Genomic DNA, 23195 nt, shown 5'->3' with positions numbered 1-23195 from the left:
GTACATTCACACTGCTGTGCAACATTCACCACCATTTGTCTCCAAAACATTTTCATCCTCCCCAACTGAAACTCTGTACCCATTAAGCACTAACTCCCCATCTGATTTTCCCCCACCCCTGGCAACCACCATTCTACTTTCTGTCTCTATGGATTTGGCTACTCTAGGAATCTCATATAAGAGGAATAATCCAATATTTGTTCTTTTGTGACTGGCTTATTTCACTTAACATACTGTTCCGAAGTTTTCATTCACGTTACAGCATGTCAAAATTTCCTCCTCTTTTTAGGCTGAATGATATTCTATTGTATGTATGTATCACATTTCGTTTATACATTCATCTATGGGTGGGCACTTGGGTTGCTTCATATTTGGCTATTGTGAATAATGCTGCTGTGGACATGGGTGTACAGTTGTCTATTCAAGTCCCTGCTTTCAATTCGTTTGGATCTATACACAGAAGTGGCATTTCTGGATCATATGATAATTCTATGTTTAATTTAGTGAGAAATTACCATACCATTTAGCAGCTGCACACATTTACATTCCCATCAGCAATACCCAAGGTTTCCAATATCTCCACTTTCTTGCTAACACTTGTTATTTTCTGTTTCTCTGATAATAGCCATTTTAAATGAGTGTGAAGCTGGTATCTCATTGTGGTTCTGATTTTCATTTCTCTAGTGACTAGTGATGTTCAGCATCTTTTCATGTGCTTATTGGCCATTTGTATATCTTCTTTGGAGAAATGTCTATTCAAGTCATTTGCCCATGTTTTTATCAGGTGGTTTTTTTTGTTGTTGCTATTGACTTGTAGGATTTCTTATGTATTCTAGATATCATTCCCATGTCAGATATATGCTTTGAAAAATATTTTCTTTCACTCTGTGGGTTGCCTTTTCATTCTGTTGATAATATCTTTTGATGCACAAAAGTTTTTAATTTTGATAAAGTCTAATTTATTTAGTTTTTCCTTTGTTTACTGTGCTTTTGGTGTTATATCTAAGAAATAATTGCCATATCCAATGTCATGGTTCAATTCTCCCATATTTTTTTCTAAGACTTTTATATTACTTTACCTGTTTTAATGGTAAATCATCACACTAATTATTTTTTAATACTATGAATAAGAAATATAATGGCTGAAATAAAATTATAATAAATATCTAAAATTAAACTAATAAAAATGAAAGTAGCATATCTCATGGAAGAATTTCCCTACTTATTGAAAATTAGGTTACAATAAAACTGTGCTTAGGGGCTTCCCTGGTGGCGCAGTGGTTGAGAGTCTGCCTGCCGATGCAGGGGACATGGGTTCGTGCCCCGGTCCGGGAAGATCCCACATGCCGCGGAGCGGCTGGGCCCGTGAGCCGTGACCGCTGAGCCTGCGCGTCCTGAGCCTGTGCTCCGCAACGGGAGAGGCCACAACAGTGAGAGGCCCGCGTACAGCAAAACAAAACAAAACAAAACAAAAACAAAAACACAAAACTGTGCTTATATTCTTGCAATAATGCAAATAGTTTGCTAAACATTGATATGGGATAGGGATGAGCAAAGTTGATTGGGACATGGTCTGCTAAGAGATAGTAGATTATGGAATTCAGTAGGTGATTAAAATAAAGCAGGAGTGCCCATAAGGCTTGAATATTCCAACTTTCAGTGAAATCACATGGGTCTCAAACTCCACAGTTATGTTGAAAATTTTTCTGCAATTTTCTCCTTATCCAATTGATTGCTGAGTTTAAAAATGTTTATCTTACTATTACCTCTTACCTACATATTCTTCCCATTTGCACACTGCTGCTCTTTTGATACTACAGAAATAGCTTCCACAATGAACTTCCTATCTCCTCTGCATGGATTATTCATGGGAAGATTATGGCATTGGGAAAGTTGGAGCATGTATTTTTCTTAAAAAATTTTGTATTAGGTATTTACAAAATACATTGAAAGAGGCATTTGGAAAAAAAAATCATAACTTTATTAGACTTCCGTACACTTATTTTATGGTTCAGGTTGTTTTCTAAAGTTATTTATTCGGGGTATGCCAACTACTCTTACACTATGTTGTTAATCTTGCTAAAGCACAACTCAGATAACATGCTTACTGACTTCAAATCATCCAAGGCTATTCTTATCTTCCACAGCACTTATGCATTCATTCATTTAAAAATATTGAGTAACTTGTATGTGCAAGTTGCTGTTTTGGGCACTGGAGATGCAGAAATGAACAAAGCAGACAAAACCTTTACTCTTGTGGATTTTACATTTTATTGGGGGAGCAGATAGAAAATAAATGAATAATTAAATGCTGTATATAATGTGGTGATAAAAGTATGGAGAAAAATATTTGACAAGAGGTGAGGGCTTCAATGTCATAACTATGAAGAAGGGCTTCAGTGGAAAGAGAATATTTGAGCAGAGGCCTGAAGGAAGTAAGATAGGAAGTGGAGCAAAAAAAAATTATGTGAAAAGTGTATTCAGATAAAGACAGTGGGCAAGTGCACAGGTTCCACGCTAGAAAGTATGCCTGGTGCCTTTGAGGAGCACCAGGGAGGCTGTTTGGCTGACGCAGGGATGGGAGAGAGCAGCGGTAAATGGAGTCAGAGTGTTTGAAGGGCCTGCAGGCTATTATAAGGACTTCAGATTTTACTGTGAGCCAGACGCCATTGAAACATTTGAGCAAGAAGAGTGACATGACCTGGCTTCTGTTTAAAATGATTACTGTGGTCATTATCGTGAAACACATTGTAGGGCTGGGAGCAAGGGCTGAGTCAGGGTTAGGGGGCTATTGTAAGAATATAGGCAAGACATGGTGGCTCTCAACAGAAAGGAGGTTATAGAAGTGGGTTACAGCCCAACCTACATTTCTTGTCCCATTCCAGCTCAGATGGGAGGATGGCTGGAGTGGATGACAGTGCTTAGGGCAAGCATGTACGATAATGAGAGTAGTACCAAGGATGGAACCCTAAGAAACAGCAAAATGCAAGGGTAACTGCCATCCCAGGTACACAGTGTTTCAGTTAAGTCTGACTTCCTGATCTTTGGCCATTCTTCTGTACTTTTTGCTCTTTGGCCCTTTACCTGAGCATTTGCTTATCTTTCCTACATGTCAAAATTCTATTAATGAGTTAAAACTCGTCACAGATCCACTGCCTTCATAAATAGGGTTGTCAAATTTAGCAAGTAAAAACATAGGAGGTCCAATTAAATTTGAATTTCAGATAAACAATGAATACTTTAAAAATATAACTATGTCCCAAATACTGCACGGGACACAGTTTACTATTTTTTCATTGTTTATTAAAATTCAAATTCATCTGGGAGTCCAGAATTTTATCTGACCAACCCTATTAATAAGCTGTACTTGAACACTGAAGTTTGTCAGGTTAGGTTTTGTTATGCCGAGGTAAAATGAAACTCCAGAGTCTTTGAGACTTTAGACAACAAAGTTTTGTTTCCTGCTTGTACTACATATACTTTATGGAGCAGCAGAGAAGCCCTATTAATTGTAGTTCTTCAGAGACTACCATTTCAAAGTTGCTTCTTACGATGCCAGAGGAGGAAAATAGAGAGCTTTGCAGAATCTCACATGAGCAATTAAATGCTCTGGCCTGGAAGTAACAAACATAACTGCCACTTGCAACTCATTGGCCAGAAATAGTCCTTTGGGCCCATCAACTAAAGAGGAGCCAGAGTTCAATTCTATCATGTCCTGGGAAAAAGGGGGCTGGAACTATGTAGAGAAAAGCACCAAAGGTGTAATCTCTATGTACAATTCCCCATAGGTATAATCTCCCCTTTCTTGAGCCCCGTAGGGATTTATTTGTTATTCCCTAATGATATTTATCTTATTTTAACCACTTTCTACTTATTTAATCCTTTTGGGATAGATTATTTGAGAGGCAGAGCTTAGAATTATATTGACAGAGAGTAGAACTTCAATTCATGTGTGTTGAGTTGTTCTTACCTTTTGTGCCTCACTCACCTCTCTCTAGTCCCAGCCCTGTGTGAAGGTGGGATTTCATCTGAACATGCTGTTGAGATGTCCAGTGTTGTGGTCTTCAGTGGTCCTTCAGGTACACAGGCTCTCCTCTGCTTCTCATTTGTCTGGCTGTTTTCCTGGAAGTACTATACAGCAGGCAGGAAGCAGATTCCTCTGCTTCTGGACACTACAGATTCTCTGCTCCTTGCACCTCTTTACTGCTGCTGTCTCCAGTTTGGAGGAATTAATCTGGTATTCATTTCTTTTTCTTAAGCTTTTTCTTTTCTGCTATCCTTTCAGTCAGGTCGGACAAACAGATGTTCACACATAAGCACGTGTACAAAACCACAATTAATTCAATAGAACATATAGGAAAATATGTTGACTACTCAAATGGGAAACTTCTTTTTGAATCCATTTGGGATATATAACCAAATTTTGGTGGATTTCTGCCAGAAATAGACTTCATTTTCTAACAACTGAGAAGACACATTTCAGTAAATACCAAGAATTGGGGAATGGAAGAAATTTGAGAGATTCAAACTCTAAGTGAAGACTGGATTTAAATGACCACTTTCATATCTGAGGAGTGGATCAGAGGCAACACATGTACTATGTCAAGGAAAATTCATTTGTATCTCAATAAGCGATTCAGACTATACAACAGTGCTGCAAAGTTTTCATCTTTCTTGTGGTGAGAATGAGGCAAAATAAGATAGGTTTTTGCTACTCTTTATTTTATATTCACTAGGGGAATCCACGTGCCATGGAGAGCATCAAAAGTGATTAAGATAGTCATCCAATTATTATATTTCAGAACATTTGAAAAATTAGTTTTATATATCAGCATCCATTTTATGACAGCTTAATTGTGTGTTTAATAATTTTTAAGAATTCTGATCAAGCTTAATCAATGATCTAGAATATTCAAGTTTGCTATGATTTTGATTACCAGTTAAATTAAGGAACTAGGTTGGAAAAATGTCAGAGCTATGAGGAAGAATAATATTTAACCAAAATTCAATCAAAATCTATATTAAAAAAGTTACTGTCTTTAAAATGACTTTTTTGTTGTTGGGAAGGATTACGTATATTATGAAGATTAAAAAAAATGAAACTCAGAAGAGGAGGAAATGAAAGTACCCTGAAAGTGATTGTATTGGTTAAAATTCTTTCCAAACTGGTTTTTTACCTCATTGCCCAGAGAAGATAAAGTACAAATAAAGTTTGGTTGGTTAAGCAAATTATGTATATATTTCTTTTGATTTCACAAATTTTAAAAGAGAATTTTTATTTTGCACCCTAAATGATATTATCTTATCACTACTAATGGAACATCATTGAAGGTCTTGTTGTATACATTTTGAATAATTTGTGCTATTTCATTGGTTATAATTAATTCTACTAGTTTTTTCAGAGTTGTTGCCATCTTACGTCTATTTTGTGATAGTCAATGATTCATGCATTTATTCAAAAATATTTTTGTTCAGTGCTCACTGTGTGCCAGGCATCGTGCTATGTGCTAGTGTAGAGATTTACCTGGGAAAGATTATCAGGGCCAAAGACAAAGGAAATCCCAATTAGCTTTATGCTTGAAACAGATTATTCTAATTACTATGATTTGTTTTTGATCACATTGGTTTCTGGGTTTCAAAAATGGAGGCTACACATAGTAAATTAACTGCCTGGTGGAGAGATAACTTTGACAAAAAATGTTTGCTCTTTCCTTTCTGGCATCTATCTCAACAGAAGACTGATGATTAAAAACATCATCTTGGGCTTCCCTGGTGGCGCAGGGGTTGGGAGTCCGCCTGCTGATGCGGGGGGCGCGGGTTCGTGCCCCGGTCCGGGAGGATCCCGCATGCCGCGGAGCGGCTGGATCCCGCATGCCGCGGAGCGGCTGGGTCCCTGGGCCACGGCCACTGAGCCTGCGCGTCCGGAGCCTGTGCTCCGCGACGGGAGAGGCCGCAGCGGTGAGAGGCCCGCGTACCGGAAAAAAAAAAAAACAAAAACCCATCATCTACTTGACTTTTGCAAAGGAAAGCCTTTCTGTTAGTCTTATTATTTGCATTATATTTGTGAGCAAACCTTTACAAATAGTCATAGCAATGGCTTAAACCAAGTAAGAGAATCTTTAAATGAAGATTGTGTAAACTTTTCTTCCAAAAATATTGAAACAGATTTTTAATATTGATTTTGGCTGAATTAAATACATTTGGACAGATTCTAGGTTCTAGCCAGTCATACATTATGTACAACCCCCACTTATACATTAAGTATACATTATTACATTATTTACAACCCCTACTTATATAGAATTATTTGGGAATAAGTATGATGAGGGAATAAACATTTTAAAAAATATTTGAGCAATTCTCCTTCTGCTGATATGGTTTTAAACAGAAAACGCGGTTGTCAAAACTAAAGAAAGTCAAACGATTATATTTATCATTTTTGAATCTCAAAACCATTGTGTTCTGGTTTCTACTTAATTATATTTTCCTAGCAAGTTTACGTGAAACTTATTGTTTGTATGGAAACAATGCAGTTTAAAATTATAGAGCATAGGAGTTAAACCAACTCTCTGGTTCTGCAGCCTGGTACCACCACTTTCTAGCTCCTTTATGACCTTGGGCAATCAGCTTCTCTGACTCAGTTTTCTAGTTTGAAAACAGGGCTAGTGTTCTTATTTTGCTTTAGTAAAGGACTAAACACTTAGTTTTCTAGTTTGAAAACAGGGCTAGTGTTCTTATTTTGCTTTAGTAAAGGACTAAACACAATACCTGGTAAATAGACAAATGCATAATAAACAGTCCATTATTATTTCTTATTGAATATATTTACCACGTATACCTACTAGACTTACGCATAGTAAATACTCAAAAAGAGAGATATAAAAGTCATTAAAGAATTTTTTCTTCTCCAGTGCTTGATTGATTTGCCCAACATAACCATGACTTTCAGTTTTCTCAAATCATTCATTGAAAAAAACAAAAACCAGCATTCATTTTGTCAATTACAGGAGGGTAAATGATGAACAGCAAGAAGAGATTAGATTTTTGGAGACAGGTATTCCAAATCACTTGGATGTGGAACTCATTTTGGTCTTTAGCAATCTCATATAATACATTTTTAACAAAGAGTTATCATTCAAATATGGAAGATAAAATGTAGAGATTAAAGCAAAATTGGAAATGATGATTGAGGATTTAAGATAACTTTTTTATGCATTATAGATTAAAGGCCATCAAGATGTCAGACAATCTTGAGATGCTGATTAAATTCTATATAAAATAGGAGTTATCCCAAGAGAAAGAGGATTTAAAAAGTGAAAATAATAAAAAATTTATCCTGTGGAATGCATGATTTAATAACTCAGTATTTCTCGTGGTACTTTTAAGAAAACAGAAATGCCCAAAGTGTAGAGCTGTAAACACAATGCATCAATTACAACTCAGATCGGTGAAAGACCTCTCTGCTAAGACAACTCTAGTTATCAACCTTTGTTTATTTCTAATTTCATGTGTCTTTACATATGTTAACCTCAAGGTTATTTTGTTTGTACAGCTTTCTCACTGTGTCATTCCAGTATTTACCTATGATTTTCTTTTCGTGTGTTATATTTATGAACGGTTCCTAGCTTGTAATTATCATTATTTCTAAAGAGGAAAATGTGACCCATCAGGAACTTTTATTTTATATTTTTGAGAAAAATGTTAGATTTTTAATCCATCAATTTACTCTTTGTAGTATTTATTAAATGAATTTTATTTTACAAATGAAAAAATTAAACAGTAAAACATGCTTGTTGCTAAATAGAAACAAAAGGAGAAAAAAAACCAGATAATAGAGTAAAAATTCACCCATTGCCCTATGCTTGCTGATAACCACCATTACTATTTGGATGTATATTTTTTTATATTTTTCATATGTTCACATGTACATGAATGCACATACTACACTGTTTTATTTTACAAAAAATTAAACCATATAATATAGTTTTGTTCTCTCTCGCTCTTTTTTTACTTTACAATATATATATACTCTCATTTCTGCCTGAATATAGATCTACATGGTAATTTTAATGGTTACATAATGTTCCTTAGAAAGCTACATTATTTAACAAATTCCCATTTTTGAACATTTAGAGCATTTATGAAAGGCAGTAGTAGATGTGTAATGGTTAAAAGCATGGTCCCTAAATCTAGATTTTCTTTGTTCAAATGTCAGCTCCGCCACTAATGGATGAGTAATTTGGGGAAAGTTTTTAATAATTCTCTTGCTGGGTTTCCTCTCAGGGTTATGAGGATTTAATGGATCAATGATAAAAATCATAACATTTGTAAAATTGAGATTAATCTTGGGCTGGAAAAGCAGAGTGAAATCTTGTACACTGTCTCACTGCTGATGCAACAAAATCCTTCTAGAGGGAGAGGCCTGAAATAAACATTCTACAAGTCTCACCATTAAACATTTAAATCAGAGATGTATTGAATTGTACAGACAATGCAAAATATCCCTGATGGATTGCAGATCCTTACTGGATTAAGTATTTAACCCCTCAAACTATCTTCCTAACTGTGGAAAGGATGAAACTGCTCTGAGGAAGAGATTTTCAACTTCAGCCTATGTTTTCTTTCTTAAATATACAATTTTTGATATATAAATGAAAACTTAAAAGACAAGTGAAAAGGCAAGAAAATCAAGGGAAAATTATTAGAGAGTAGAAGCAGACACACAGATAATTCACACAGTAGGGTTAGCAGACAAGAACTTTAACTACAATGGACATATTTAAAATTAAAAGAAATATGAATTTTAAAAAGATGAAATTTGAAAAATGGAGAATTTTATATAGACTTTCAAACCATCAGAGAGAGTCAAGTGGATATTCTACTAATGCTAAACTTAGGAACTCATTAGGTTGGATTAAAAACAATTAGAGATATCAGAACACAGGTTTAATGAAATCAAAAGGCAGATCAATAAAAAACACATCTGGAACACAGAGGGGAAAAAGAATAAAAAGAACAGAAAAAAACTTAATAGATATTTGGGGCATAATAAATGGTGTAAACTTTGGGAAACTAGAGTACTAGAAAGAGAGGGGAATGAATGAAAGAAACAGTATTTAAAGGGATAGTGGCTGAGGATTTTCTAAAACTGGTAAAACTTAGGTTCAAAAGCACATGAAAAATGCTCAACATCACTAATTATTGGAGAAATGCAAATCAAAACTACAATGAGGTATCACCTCATACTGGTCAGAATGGCCATCATCAAAAATTCTACAAACAATAAATGGTGAAGAGGATGTGGAGAAAAGGGAACACTCCTACGTTGTTGGTGGGAATGTAAATTGGTGTAGCCACTATGGAGAACCGTATGGAGGTTCCTTAAAAAACAAAAATAGAGCTACCATATGATCCACCAATCCCAATCCTTGGCATATATCCAGAGAAAACCATAATTCAAAAAATACATGCTCCCCAATGTTCACTGCAGCACTGTAGCCAGGACGTGGAAGCAACCTAAATGCCCATAAACAGATGAATGGATAAAGAAGATGTGGTGTATATATACAAGGGAATATTACTCAGCCATTAAAAAGAAACAAATAATGCCATTTGTAGCAACATGGATGGACCTAGAGATTGTCATACTGAGTGAAGGAAATCAAAGACAAATATCATATGATATTGCTTATATGTGGAATCTAAAAAAATGGTACAAATGAACTTATTTACAAGACAGAGTCACAGATGTAGAAAGCAAACTTATGATTACCAAGGGGGAAGGGCAGGGGGATAAATTAGGAGATTGGGATTGACATATACACACTACTGTATATAAAATAGATAACTAATAAGGACCTACTGTGTAGCACAGGGAACTCTACTCAATACTCTGTAGTGACCTATATGGGAAAAGGATCTAAAAAAGAGTGGATATATGTATATGTATAACTGATTCACTTTGCTGTACAGCAGAAACTAACACAACATTGTAAATCAACTATATTCCAATAAAAATTAATTAAAAAAAGAAGTTCAGAGAACCCTAAGTGAGAAAATTAAACACACCTAGGAATACAATATTCAAATTTCTGATAATGACAGATAAAAAGAAACAATAAATAAGATTTAGCTGGATTTTAAAAAATAAAGAAATAAGACGCAACTGTATGCCAGGCACTGTTCTGTGTACTTGTGTAGCATCTAAAAAGCCATTACCTAACTCCAGACCACAGAGATTTACTCCTATGTTTAAGAGTTTTATAGTTTCACTCTTACACTTAGGTCTATTATCCATTTGGAGTTAAGTTTTGTATAGGGTCCAAGTTAAAGAACTAAATTCCTTCTTTGCATGTGGATATCCCAGCACCGCATGTTGAAAAGACAATCATTTCCCCCATCGTATTGTCTTAACACTCTTGTCAAAAATTAATTGACTGTAAATATAAGGGTTTATTTTTAGAATCTCAATCTTACTCCATTGATTAATATGGCTATCTTTATACTACACTCTCTTGGTTACTATAGTTTTGTAATTAAGAAGTATGAGTCCTCTAACTTTGTTCTTTCTCAGAATTATTTTGGCTATCCTAGTTCCCTTGAATTTCCAAATTAATTTTAGTATCAGCTTATCAATGTCTGCAAAAAAGGCAGGTGGCATTTTGTTGAGTCTGTAGATCATTTGGGAAGTATTGCCATCTTAACAATATTAAGACTTCTAATCCATGAACATGGGTTATCTTTCCATTTTTTAGAAATTTTTAATTTCTTTTAAAATATTTGTAATTGTCAATGTATAAATCTTGTACTTCCTTTATTAAATTTATTCTCAAGTATTTTTGATGCTATTTTAAATGGGATTGCCTTCTGAATTTTATTTTTTTGTTTGTTCATTGCTGGTGTATAAAAATGCAAGTTGATTTTTGTATATTTATCTTGTATCCTGAACACTTGCTCAAATTGTTTATGTTATAATTTTTTTTCAGTGGATTCCTTATTATCATGCTATGTCATCTGTAAATACTTTTCCAATTCAAACGCCTTTTATTTCTTTTCTTGCATAATTTTTCTGGTTAGGACCTCCAGTTTAATGTTGAATAGAAGTGGCAACAATGGACATTCTTGTCTTGTTCCTGGTACTGGACTATTCCTGATCTTAGGCTTTTGCCATTAAATATAAGGGGTTTCTTTCTTTTTTTTTTTTTTGTGGTACGCAGGCCTCTCACCACTGTGGCCTCTCCTGTTGCGGAGCACAGGCTCTGGACGCGCAGGCTCAGCGGCCATGGCTCACGGCCCCAGCCGCTCCGCGGCATGTGGGATCCTCCCAGACCGGGGCACAAACCCGTGTCCCCTGCATCGGCAGGCGGACTTTCAACCACTGTGCCACCAGGGAAGCCCTATAAGGGGTTTCTTAATGCCCTTTATCAAGATGAGGAAGTTCCTTCTATTCCTAGATTTTTTTGTGTTTTTTATCATGAAAGAGTGTTGGATTTTGTCAAATGCCTTTTTCTATATTAGTTAAGATGATCATGTGGTTTTTGTCCTACATTCTATTAATAGAATGTATTACAGTGATTAATTTTTAAATTTTATTAAGTTTTATTAGATTTAATCTAGCCTTGTATTGCTGGGATAAATCCACTTGGTCATGATATATAATCCTTTTTATATTTTACTCAATTCAGTTTTCTAGTATTTTGTCGAGGACTTTTTTTTTTTTTGGTCTATATTTTTAGGGAGTATTGTCTGTAGTGTGTGTGTATGAGTGTGTGTGTGTGTATGTGTGTGTGATGTCTTTTTCTGGTTTGGGTATTAGGGCAATAATGGCCTCACAGAATGGATTGGAAAGTGTTCCTTTCTCTTCTTTATTGAATAATTTGTGAGGGATTGGTATTAATTTTTTAAATGTTTGGTGGAGTTCACTAGTGAAACTATGTAGGTTGGGTTTTTTGTTTGTTTGTCTGTTTTTGTTGGGAAGTTTTTTAAAATTACTACTTCAATCTCTTTACTGTTTTTAGTCCTATTGAGATTTTCCATTTAGTCCACTGATAAAATATGGGAAAAGAATCATTAAAGGATAGATATTATAAACACTTCTAATCAGACTCAAAGGTAACAATGCAGACTTCATTTTATCAGTTTCCCTTAGAATTTTCATAAATGGGCCCCATGGATTTGGGGGACACTACTAGGAAATGTACAAGTTCACTATCTTGACCTGAACAAGTTATAATCACTAAGAAATAAAATAGGCATTTAAGTATGTGTAGCAGTCATGGCTTGGCCTAAGAATAATTGTTATAACTGCAGTAGGTTGGTAGATCTTTTGGTGGTGAAGTTAGGGAAGCACATAATTGAAAACTTGACAGAGTTTTTTAAATGGGCTTTTGAAGTATTAATGAATATCCAACAAAACTTTTGAATAATTCATGCAGATGAAGATACTTTTATTTCAATCATTTCTGACCTATGAATAATACATAGAAAGCTCCAGGTGCCATACTATTGGGTGTCCTCATAAATAAAAAATAGATTTGGGAGGGGAAACAAAACATTTATTACAGGTCCGTGTATAAGGGACTCAAATTGACTTACCCAGAGAACATTTATGTTCTTCTTGCACATGACTGGTGGTTCCATTACCCAAATTCTACCTGGTAGCTGTTTAGTCCAGAGGAATGCACTCCAGTTAAGGATCAACAGTTATGCCCAAATGCATTAAGTGAAAGCCTGCAGGGACAGTGGCTACTGGCAAAGGATCAGAAATTCGAATTGTTTCCAGGAACCAGAATTTTCTCGTTAGGGCACAGTGTGAAATGTATTAGAATATGTGTGGAGCTGAGAGTATAATTTGACCTGTATACCCCAGGATAGTCATGTGATAATATAACCAGAATAGTCCCTAAAGTGGATGCTGATTTATTGTTCAAAATGAAGTGAATCAAATTCGGTTTAGATGGTGGTGTGTTGCATTGGGCTGAGTGAACATAAGAAGGGTCAACACACATACTAAGTCCAAACCATTTCCTCCACTGAAAATATATTTTAAAAATACAACAACAAATAAGTGTGAGGCTAATAATGTTCAGAGGCTGGGGGCTTGTGTTCTCCTCAAACGACCAAAGAAAAGCCAGTTAAACAAGAGGGAGCTTAAGTCAGGTATTAAAGGCAATTCTTTTTGAGAGTTTTGAGAATTCCTGAGTTCAGGTATCATTCTGTTGCCCTTCTTTCATATTTTTCTTGCAAATTCCAATCAAGGGGAGTGTGAGATTTTCCCCAAGGTAGTTTTAGAATAACTGGGGTTTACTTCACAGTAACAGCAACAATCTTTGCAGGAAGTCTGATGGCAGTTTTGAAATGGGGTCACAGTTTGGAGAAGTCGAGCAAAACTGTAAGTGTTGTAATACAAACACTTAGCGTTTCAAATTTTTAGGTTTCAGGAAAATAACTCATCTTTCCTTTTACTTAATGTAATCTATATTTTTCAAATCATTGACGTTGCAGTTCTCCAAGTGTAATGGTGAGATTTTCTAAATTACATTCAAGATTATGTCAACAGGGCTTCCCTGGTGGCGCAGTGGTTGAGAGTCTGCCTGCTGATGCAGGGGACACAGGTTCGTGCCCCGGTCTGGGGAGATTCCACATGCCGCAGAGCGGCTGGGCCCGTGAACCATGGCTGCTGAGCCTGTGCGTCCAGAGCCTGTGCTCTGCAGTGGGAGAGGCCACAACAGTGAGAGGCCCGCGTACCGCCAAAAATAAAAAAAGATTATGTCAACAGCTTTTTAAAAAACAAATGGAGCAGAAATGGTTGGAGTAAGTAGCAATAGATATTTCTTATATGGGCTATATATCTATCTCATATTTTGAAGTTTAACAATCCATAGACCTATGTGTGTGCTTAATGCTATATTTAATGCTCAGAATTTTCCAACTGTAAGTGACTGGTATTAGAACAAATTATTAATGTGTGGAAACTAAATGCATCTGTTCCCAGTGAGAAGTGTTCTTTTTCTCCATCTGGTAGACTCTTGGCTTAGGAATCCCACTTGAAAAATTAGGTTTCTCCCAACAACTCTTTGTTTATTCCCTGCAGTGATTTCACAGTAACATCTCTTTTACCTGGAGATGACCTATCAATCCTTTTTACTTTGGGGTTTCTGGTCAAGGAATTGCAGACATAAAGGAAATAAAATATTAGCTTTAGTGATTAATGGAAAAGCACAGGATGACAGCAACTCCCACTTTTCTTCTTTCACCTCCTCCTTATCCCCTCTCTCCCTCCTTGCTGGGCTTCTCAGGGAAGCTACAATATGAGCCTTAGGTTTTGAGGCAAATGGAGCATGTTATCTTCCCCTGAACTGAAAACAGACTCACATGCTCAGGCTTGCCAGCATGGGGAGAGAGAGACAGGTCTGGATCTGCAGATCCACTTTTACAACGAGTTAAATAGGTCGGCTTTGTGAGGACAAATTGTAAGCGATATCCTCCTACCTCTATTTACAGGAAATAAAGAGGAAGTAGGTTGTGGCCTTAGCCTTTTAAATCTCTAGTAAAATACACCTCCCATGTGAATGTCTTGAGATGGGGGCTGCTAAAGGAGCTGGAAATATTTTCTTCCACTAATCTGCAAGTAGGCAGAGCAGGTGAAGTTACCTCTTCTGAAAAATGAAGCTAAAAGAAAGGGAGAAAGAGAGGTTTTCTGATGACGGGGCAACACAGATGTCATTAAGTCTGTTCTTTCTCCTCAAAAGCTAACACTGCACAGGACAAGCCTCTTTTCGTAGAGTTTTAAGCAGGCTTGGTTGTGTGTAAGTGTGCATATGATTTAATAAACTTGAGCCAACCCTGGTCGCCTCAGGATGTCATGGAAAAGAGTTATCATTAGGTTGAAAGCAGCAAACCCTGATCATTTAGAAAAACTTGAAAAGCAGACCTTGGAGTCCATATAACCTAAATCTTTAATAAGTGAAGAAACTGAGGTCAAGCATTCTGTTGAAGAAGCTGTATTTAATAAATTTTAGAAAGATGTTTATAAAACATTAATTTTTTTAACAAAAGGTTTAGTTTTGAGACAGGTAAACTGGCTCAGTGGAATAGTTGGTCATGCAGAGAGACTCACTATCAGAGAGAGCGAGAGAGAGGGGGTATCTTAGTCTGTTCGGACTGCTATAACAAAAATACCATAGACTTGGTGGCCCAACTGTGACAAAAATTCATTTCTCGCAGTTCTGGAGCCTAGGAAGTCCAAGATCAAGGTGCTGGCAGAAAGACGTGTCTGATGAGAGTCTGCTTCCCAGTTCGTAGATAGCCATCTTCTCAGTGTCCTTACATGGTGAAAGGGGCAAGGGATATCTCTGGGGTCTGTTTTATAAGGGCACTAATTCTATTCATGAGGGCTCCATTCTTATGATCATTTCCCAAAGGCCCCATCTCCAAATACCATCACACTCAGGGTTAAGTTTCAACATACGAATTTTGCAGGGACACAGGCATTCAGTCTATAATAGAGAATGAGAACATGACTGGAATGTCTTTGTTTATTTTCTATAATCCCAAATAGAACCTCACATAGCACTCTACTCATCGTGGGTCCAGTCATTCTTGGCTGATGAATGTTGGATGGTGTACAGGTTGAGAATATTATAAGCACAGAATTCACAACTTTGAAGGAATTTAGTTACTGTAAGATTTCAGTTCTATTAACGGTATCACTTCCCTTCTTCAGCATGTTTTCGTATCTCTGCCTGGATATTGCTTCTTAATTGCCAGTGCCTCTCCCCCTCTACACTTTAAGTCATAGTAATCTACTATGGGTAGGGGAACAAGGCTGTTTTTTCTTAGTAAGAAAATTTAGAGTTAAAATGTATTTCCCAGTTAGAAACAGCATTACATGACTCCAGGGGGTTGCAATTCACATTCAAGTCTCTAGAATTGGGCAGCGGACAACCTCCGTGAGCGTATGTGACAGCTCTAGACTACAGTTTTTAAAGGTTTAAAAGGTTTAAAACTTGCCAGAACTATAAATTTTACCAAGGTGTTTAAGTAATCACTTTTCTTTCTTTACATTGCTGGAGGAGAAAAGGCAATAAACTTCCCTGCTGAGCAGAAATCAGGATGCGTTAACTTCATGTTGTTCAAACTTTGCAGAACTTTATTCTGTAAAAGACCCTGATGTTCGATAAAATGAAGTTTTCATTTAAGTAATATCAGTGAGCTCCATTTGACAGATTATTTTTATTCATTTGAACTCTTTGTTTTGGGACTACTACTTGAAAGTAGCTTCCTATATGGCTTTGGGTAAAATTAGTTCCTACTTGAGTAGATATCAGTTATATTTTAAAAGTGTGCTTGTGGGATGAATCCACAGATGTTTACAACAATAGTTTAGATTTGATACTTTGGTTTAACTCTGAAAATACAAAGTTCTACATAATATTTATTGTTGTTGCCATCAGGCTTTTATCAAAAACAAAAGCAGTCCTGAGTTTATACTTTAAGATATTGAGTATCTGTTAATCTCTGAAACATGAGATCTAATTTATGGATGTGTCTAAAACCTTTAACGATGTGGGCTTGTTAAAACCCAAATATGTAGGTTTGCCACCTCACACAACCTAGTAATAAACAGGAATGAAACTTATTCTGTTTTTATTTTTAATTTTATTGTATTTCCTGTTTAAGAATAGACACAAATTCCATTAAAGTTGTTTTTGTCTCATTTGCTTTTCATGGGAGATGCAAAATTTTCAAATCAATAATGTACTTGAAAGTTATACTGCATGTTTTAAAACTGTTTCTTGTGGTTATTATCACCTACCATACATATCACTTGTGAAACTATGATAATGCATTTAACTGAGATGTTAAATGCATGTATTTCTTTTATAACTGAGATGTTAAATGCATGTATTTCTTTTATATCTTAATGAAGCCTTGAGTACATTTATCTTATGATTTAGCAAATGAGGATCTGAATAGAGAAGATCTCAATGTGCATTTGACAACGATGTTATCCGAAAAGCATGCTGTTTCCAAACAAATCACCTTCATGTTTTTGCAGATTGGATCCTGCTTTAGAAGTTGGTTATAATTCTGGGTTTATTAATAGAAAGAGCACATTCCATGCCATAGTACAATGGGTAAAGTGTTTGAGTTGTGAGTAAAGGTCACATTTTCACCCCATATTTCTAAGCCTTTTAAATAAGAATTTTTGTCATTCCTGTTTCATTTCTTTGGTCTGATTAGGACAAGACCAAATTAAATTTTGCTCAGTATTGACTCTGTGACTTGATTATATTCAAAGTCTCAGGGGACTAAAATTAAATCTGTAGAAGATAGCCCTGCTGTTAATAAAAAGCCTCTTATGTGGCCTTTGCCTTTGAAGTGTTACTAGATCCATTTTCAGATGAAGCTTCTGGGAAGGTTTTTGGGCAAAAAAAATCAAAGTAACTTTGTTGGCTGAAGCCTTGTTATGGTTTCAACATTTCACAAGACCCTGTTTCCAGTGCTTGAAAAGCCAGATTGATTTTTTTTTTTTAAGGAAATGTCATAACCATGAAAAACCCTTGGTTTGGATTTCAAAGCGCCAGGCCCTCTTGGTAAGGAAAACCAAGGCTCTACCCAATGTAAAGATCAGAGGATATAGACTGTTACTTTGTTTTTGCCATTAACTAAAAATGTATGGCTGCTTCCTTTTTTTCTCCTTGAAGCATATCTAAAAATATAATCTTCGGTGATATAGTGAATGATTTCCAAATATACACATGGTTTACTTCTTACTAAAGGTGGGCAGCAAAGTTGTGTCAGTAACTTTTTTCCCACTTTCAATTAAGGTTAAAAGTTAGATTCTATAAGTTCATAAAATTAGAACTACAGTTTTTTGGCTTATAAAGCAACACTACTTTATTACTGTTCCATTTCACAGCTTGAGTTTGGTGGATGACAGACTTAGATTCAGACAATAAATTGATAAACTAAAAGATTGGTAAAAACTTATGTATTCATTACCGAACCCTGTGTGAGAAAACATAAATAAGTCTCCCACTGACTTCTACTGACTTCAAATGTAAATTGTATAAGTTAGGTCCATAGGATCAGATTAATGACAAAGATTGGCCAAATTCAAATGTAACTTGAATCAGTGACCTGCCTGAGTGAGTTATGACTTAGATGGACTTGACATCAATAAAGCCTCCCTGTCATTTAATCTAGTCATTGTAAGAGAGAGAAGTTTCCAGAGGAGTGGATGAACCAAAGGTTTATGAAGTTTGAAGTTTCCATTGAAAATGTCTTTAAGTGATAAAGTAATTATATTGCTGATTTGCAGGACAGAGTTCAAGCTCCCAAATCAGAGATATCAATTAAGGTCACCCCTGTCGGTAGTCAGCTGGCAGGGAGTCTCATTTAAAGTTCAGCATCTCAGATTCTTTTTCCCTATTTCTTTATCTTTTTCCCTCACTTTTGATGATTGGTGCTAGTAGATTACATAATATTACTCAGGCATAAATGACCAGAAGCTGATTAAAATGGCTAAAGTGTAGTCTTGATATTTGGATGCCTAGACCCAAAAAAGTATGTGGATCAAAGAACTCCTTGGGGTTGGATATATTAGTTAAGATTGGATTTGGCTATAAGAAACAGAGAAACCAAAAGACAAATTAAAGGCTTTATTTTTCTGATTTACGAAGAAGTCTTGAGATAGAGCATTGCTGGTTCAGCAGCTCAAGGATGTCAAAGCCTAGGTTTCTGCAAATTTTTAAGCCTTTCCCCCATAACCACAAAATGACTGCTAGAGCTCCAGCCATGATGCCCACAGTTCAGGGAGGAGGAAGGGCACGAACTAAGAACAAAAAGCAGAAGGAGTAATCCATCCAAAAATGGATCTACCCAGGGATTCCCACTTACTTCTCATTACCACAATCATCCCTACCTTCAAAGTAAGTAGGAAAATGTAGTGCTTTGCTTTAGCTGGGCACATTGCTACCCCTACAAAACTGAAGTTCTGTCAGTGAGGAAGAAGGGAGAATGCAACCATCAGGCTCTGCACAGGGAGGAACCAGGGTAGCACCTAGGATTGTCCCTGGACCATGGTGGACTCTCAATAAATATTTCTGAAATTAAGTTGATTTATATGGAATAGGTGATACCTTACAGAACTTTAGTTTTAGCTAAACCACCGCCTGGCTCATAAACACACTGGCCATTTTCCTGGAAAAGGACCACATGGTAGACTTATTTGGGTATGATAATGTTATTGAAAAATTCTAAATGGGCTTATGGAACCCATGACATATTATACAATTGGTAGGCTGTAAAGTTACATAAGGAGCTTAGACTTATCTGAGCAGGGTATCTATACTTTTTTTGAGTTTTATTATGTTCAAGATACTAGGTTAAGTGCTTTAGATAGTTTACCATTTTGTTTCACAATAAACCTTCAAGGTAGGTATCATTTAAAGATGAAGACATGAGGTTTAAAGAAATTGAGTTTAGCTAAACATAAATCAGGATTTGAATTCAAGACCCAACAACTCAAAGCAGGGATGGAAAACTTTCTCTGTAAAGGGCCAGATGGTGAAGATTTTAGACTGCAAGTGTCATAACTCTCATGTGTGCTAAAATATTTTTGTTTTCACATTTTTCAACCACTTAAGAATGTATAAGCCATTCTTAGCTTGTAGACTGCCCAAAAAATGGGCAGGAGTGTCAGCTTTTGTCCGTGGGTCATAGTTTGCTGACCACTGCTCTAAATCCTGTGCTTTTGACCTTGGTGCTATACCTAAATGCTATAGATATATCCAACTGGCATTTCCTAGATGTCTGCACTGTCTGTGACATCTCCACTCTCAAAAACTACGAGGAAGTAATATACAACTACTACTCTTGGTAACCTGAAATCAGACCTTTAGAACATTTTTTCTAAATGTTGAAGCCTAACTCCACTTTTAAAATATACATAGTGCTACATCATAGGTACTTATTTTTTGTTGATGCTCCCTGATGACATTTTCTCCTTTTTCAGATATAAGTAGTCCCATTTCTTTGGGATTTCATATTGTCCTCTTCTGTGAATGTTACCTACCTTGAAGCCTTATTGCAAGAAGAAATGATAAACTATATCTAAAGCACTTAGCCCAGTGACTTGAACCTTCCTAACCTTGTCATTATGTAATGGTGCTCTGCTTGTCTTTAACTGCTTGGCAGTGTTTAACTTATTAATTCTTCTCCCGTCTTCTTCCTTGCTAAGCACGCTTTCAAGTTAGGGTCACCTGCAGTCTTAACAAGCCCTCTCGTTTTCTATCATCAGTGGGTAAATACAGCATATGAGCTCATATGTCAGAATTAGATATAAAGCCTTGCCAACATAAACACACATTATCTTCATATAGTCCTAATTTCTCAGCTATGAACTCTAACTTTGAAGGAAATCTACATTAATTGGTTGAGACTCCATCATTGTGCAATCATGCTGGTGCTGAGTTTATTCCCTTGAATGATGTGAGTTTATTTTTCTTTGTCTTTCTTGTCCCTGACATTTGTTTAAAACTGGATTTGAGACTAGCTTTTGGGGGAAAAAAGAATCACAGCTATTCTCAGTTTTTCTTTGTTTCTACTTTGTTCCTCTGCCCCCAAATCAGCTATTCAATAGTGGAGTGCATGAGAGAACATGGCTTCATTACAGGCACCATAGAATACAATTTCCTCAATTTATATAATCGGCCCTAACCCAATTTGTGCATTGATAGTTGTTATTGCATATTTGAACCAGGGGCTTGTGCAGGAGAGGGGAAATTTTCTTGAAAGAGTTGGAAGACAGGATTGAATCTAGTGTCTTTATTTGCCCTGAACTTGTGTGAGCTCCAAAGTGTTTGGTGATAGTTTTGAAACTCTCTTTATACTTAGCACACAGCATGGCATATCAGTGAAAAAGTGTGTTGGAACTTGAAAAGTACTTCTTGATAGAGACAATAAAGACAGAACAATTAACAGAGGAAATATTAGTTTTTCAAAATGCTTAAAATGTGAAAGAAATATCACATAGCAGTTGCCGTGTTGTAACTATTGTAGAAAACCACAGACTTCTCTATTATCTATTTATATACTGTGTATTTAGTTTTATAGCACCAGTACCATATGATTTATAAAATGACATCAAACAAAAATAGCTCAGGATTATAAAAGCTTTAAGTGAGTTTTCCTCTCCTGCTTATTTGGGTGACCAGCTCACACATTTCATGACTCAGGACACACCATTGCCAGTCAGATTTCTTTTTTAAACCATGATTCCATCTATCTATGCAGCAGCAGTACCAGATGGGATTGGGAAATTTAGTCAGACTGATTTATCGTCACTTATCCTCCACACGTCACAAATGCCAGAAACTAAGAGTCCTAATGCCTTGACATTTGCCAACGTGTAAAACCTGCATAATATGAGAGCCCCTGAACCTCCAAGAGAGAATCAGGCTGGGAGTCTGTATATAGACAACTGTGAGGACAGGTGTGATGATCCTTGGAAAGGAGATCTCAACTAAGGCCTCCCGGATCTCAGCTGCTCTCTCTGCAACAGCCAGTTTTATCTCAAGAATACGGCTCGTTTGAGATGCCAGGCTTTCAGATGCTCCCATCTAAATCTTCCACAATTATTTCTCCTTTTACGACAAATGCAGTAATTGTATGTTTTGCTAAATAATTAAATATTAGGATGGACCCCAAGGAATCATCTACTTCAATGTGCTCTACCCGGTCAATTCTCTCATGAAACTACTCAATGGAATGAAAGTAACTTTCCCTTATGAAGAGTCCTGATAGTAAAACGTTTTTATTGTGATCCTATATGAGTGTGTAAAGTTATATGCATACTTCAGAAAAAAATGATAAAATAAACATCATTGTCACATCACTGAGACTAAGAAATGGAAAATTGCTTGTATGCTAGGAACCTCCATGACCCCTGTCCCATCACATACCACTGTATCTTCCTCAAAATGTCTATTATTCCAAGTCACAGTTCCTTTAAATGCATCTCTACAATATATGGTTTACTGTTGACCTATTGTGAACTCTAAATAAATGAAAAGTATTTCTTTTCTTTTCTTTTCTTTTTAACATCTTTATTGGAGTATAATTGCCTTACAATGGTGCGTTAGTTTCTGCTTTGTAACAAAGTGAATCAGTTATACATATACATATGTTCCCATATCTCTTCCCTCTTGCGTCTCCCTCCCACCCTCCCTATCCCACTCCTCTAGGTGGTCACAAAGCACTGAGCTGATCTCCCTGTGCTATGCGGCTGCTTCCCACTAGCAATCTATTTTACGTTTGGTAGTGTATATATGTCCATGCCACTCTCTCACTTTGTCGCAGCTTACCCTTCTCCCTCCCCATATCCTCAAGTCCATTCTCTAGTAGGCCTGTGTCTTTATTCCTGTCTTGCCCCTAGGTTCTTCATGACCATTTTTTTTTCTTAGATTCCATATATATGTGTTAGCATATGGTATTTGTTTTTCTCTTTCTGACTTACTTCACTCTGTATGACAGACTATAGGCCCATCCACCTCACTACAAATAACTCAATTTCGTTTCTTTTCATGGCTGAGTAATATTCCATTGTATAAATGTGCCACATCTTCTTTATCCATTCATCTGTTCATGGACACTTAGGTTGATTCCATGTCCTGGCTATTGTAAATAGAGCTGCAATGAACATTGTGGTACATGACTCGTTTTGAATTCTGGTTTTCTCAGGGTATATGCCCAGTAATGGGATTGCTGGGTCATATGGTAGTTCTGTTTGTAGATTTTTAAGGAACCTCCATACTGTTCTCGATAGTGGCTGTACCAATTCATATTCCCACCAGCAGTGCAAGAGGGTTCCCTTTTCTCCACACCCTCTCCAGCATTTACTGTTTCTAGATTTTTAGATGATGGCCATTCTGACTGGTGTGAGATGATATCTCATTGTAGTTTTGATTTGCATTTCTCTAATGATTAATGATGTTGAGCATTCTTTCATGTGTTTTTTGGCAATCTGTATATCTTCTTTGGAGAAATGTCTATTTAGGTCTTTGGCCCATTTTTGGATTGGGTTGTTTGTTTTTTTGTTATTGAGCTGCATAAGCTGCTTGTAAATTTTGGAGATTAATTCTTTGTCAGTTGCTTCATTTGCAAATATTCTCTCCCATTCTTAGGGTTGT

The 23195-nt window shown here is 36.3% G+C and overlaps 1 protein-coding gene across 6 annotated transcripts in view; it reads left to right on the top strand.

Moving 5' to 3' along the window:
- KCNC2 (potassium voltage-gated channel subfamily C member 2) overlaps positions 1–23195 on the top strand; it is a 207364-nt gene that overhangs the window by 34725 nt on the left and 149444 nt on the right. The window lies entirely within an intron of this gene.

This window comes from Monodon monoceros, unplaced genomic scaffold (assembly GCF_005190385.1).
Source record: "Monodon monoceros isolate NGI ecotype Baffin Bay Population unplaced genomic scaffold, NGI_Narwhal_1 Super_Scaffold_6, whole genome shotgun sequence".
In the NCBI taxonomy this organism is placed as follows: domain Eukaryota; kingdom Metazoa; phylum Chordata; class Mammalia; order Artiodactyla; family Monodontidae; genus Monodon; species Monodon monoceros.
Note: the sequence above shows the minus strand (reverse complement) of the source record. Positions and strands in the feature narration are given on the sequence as shown.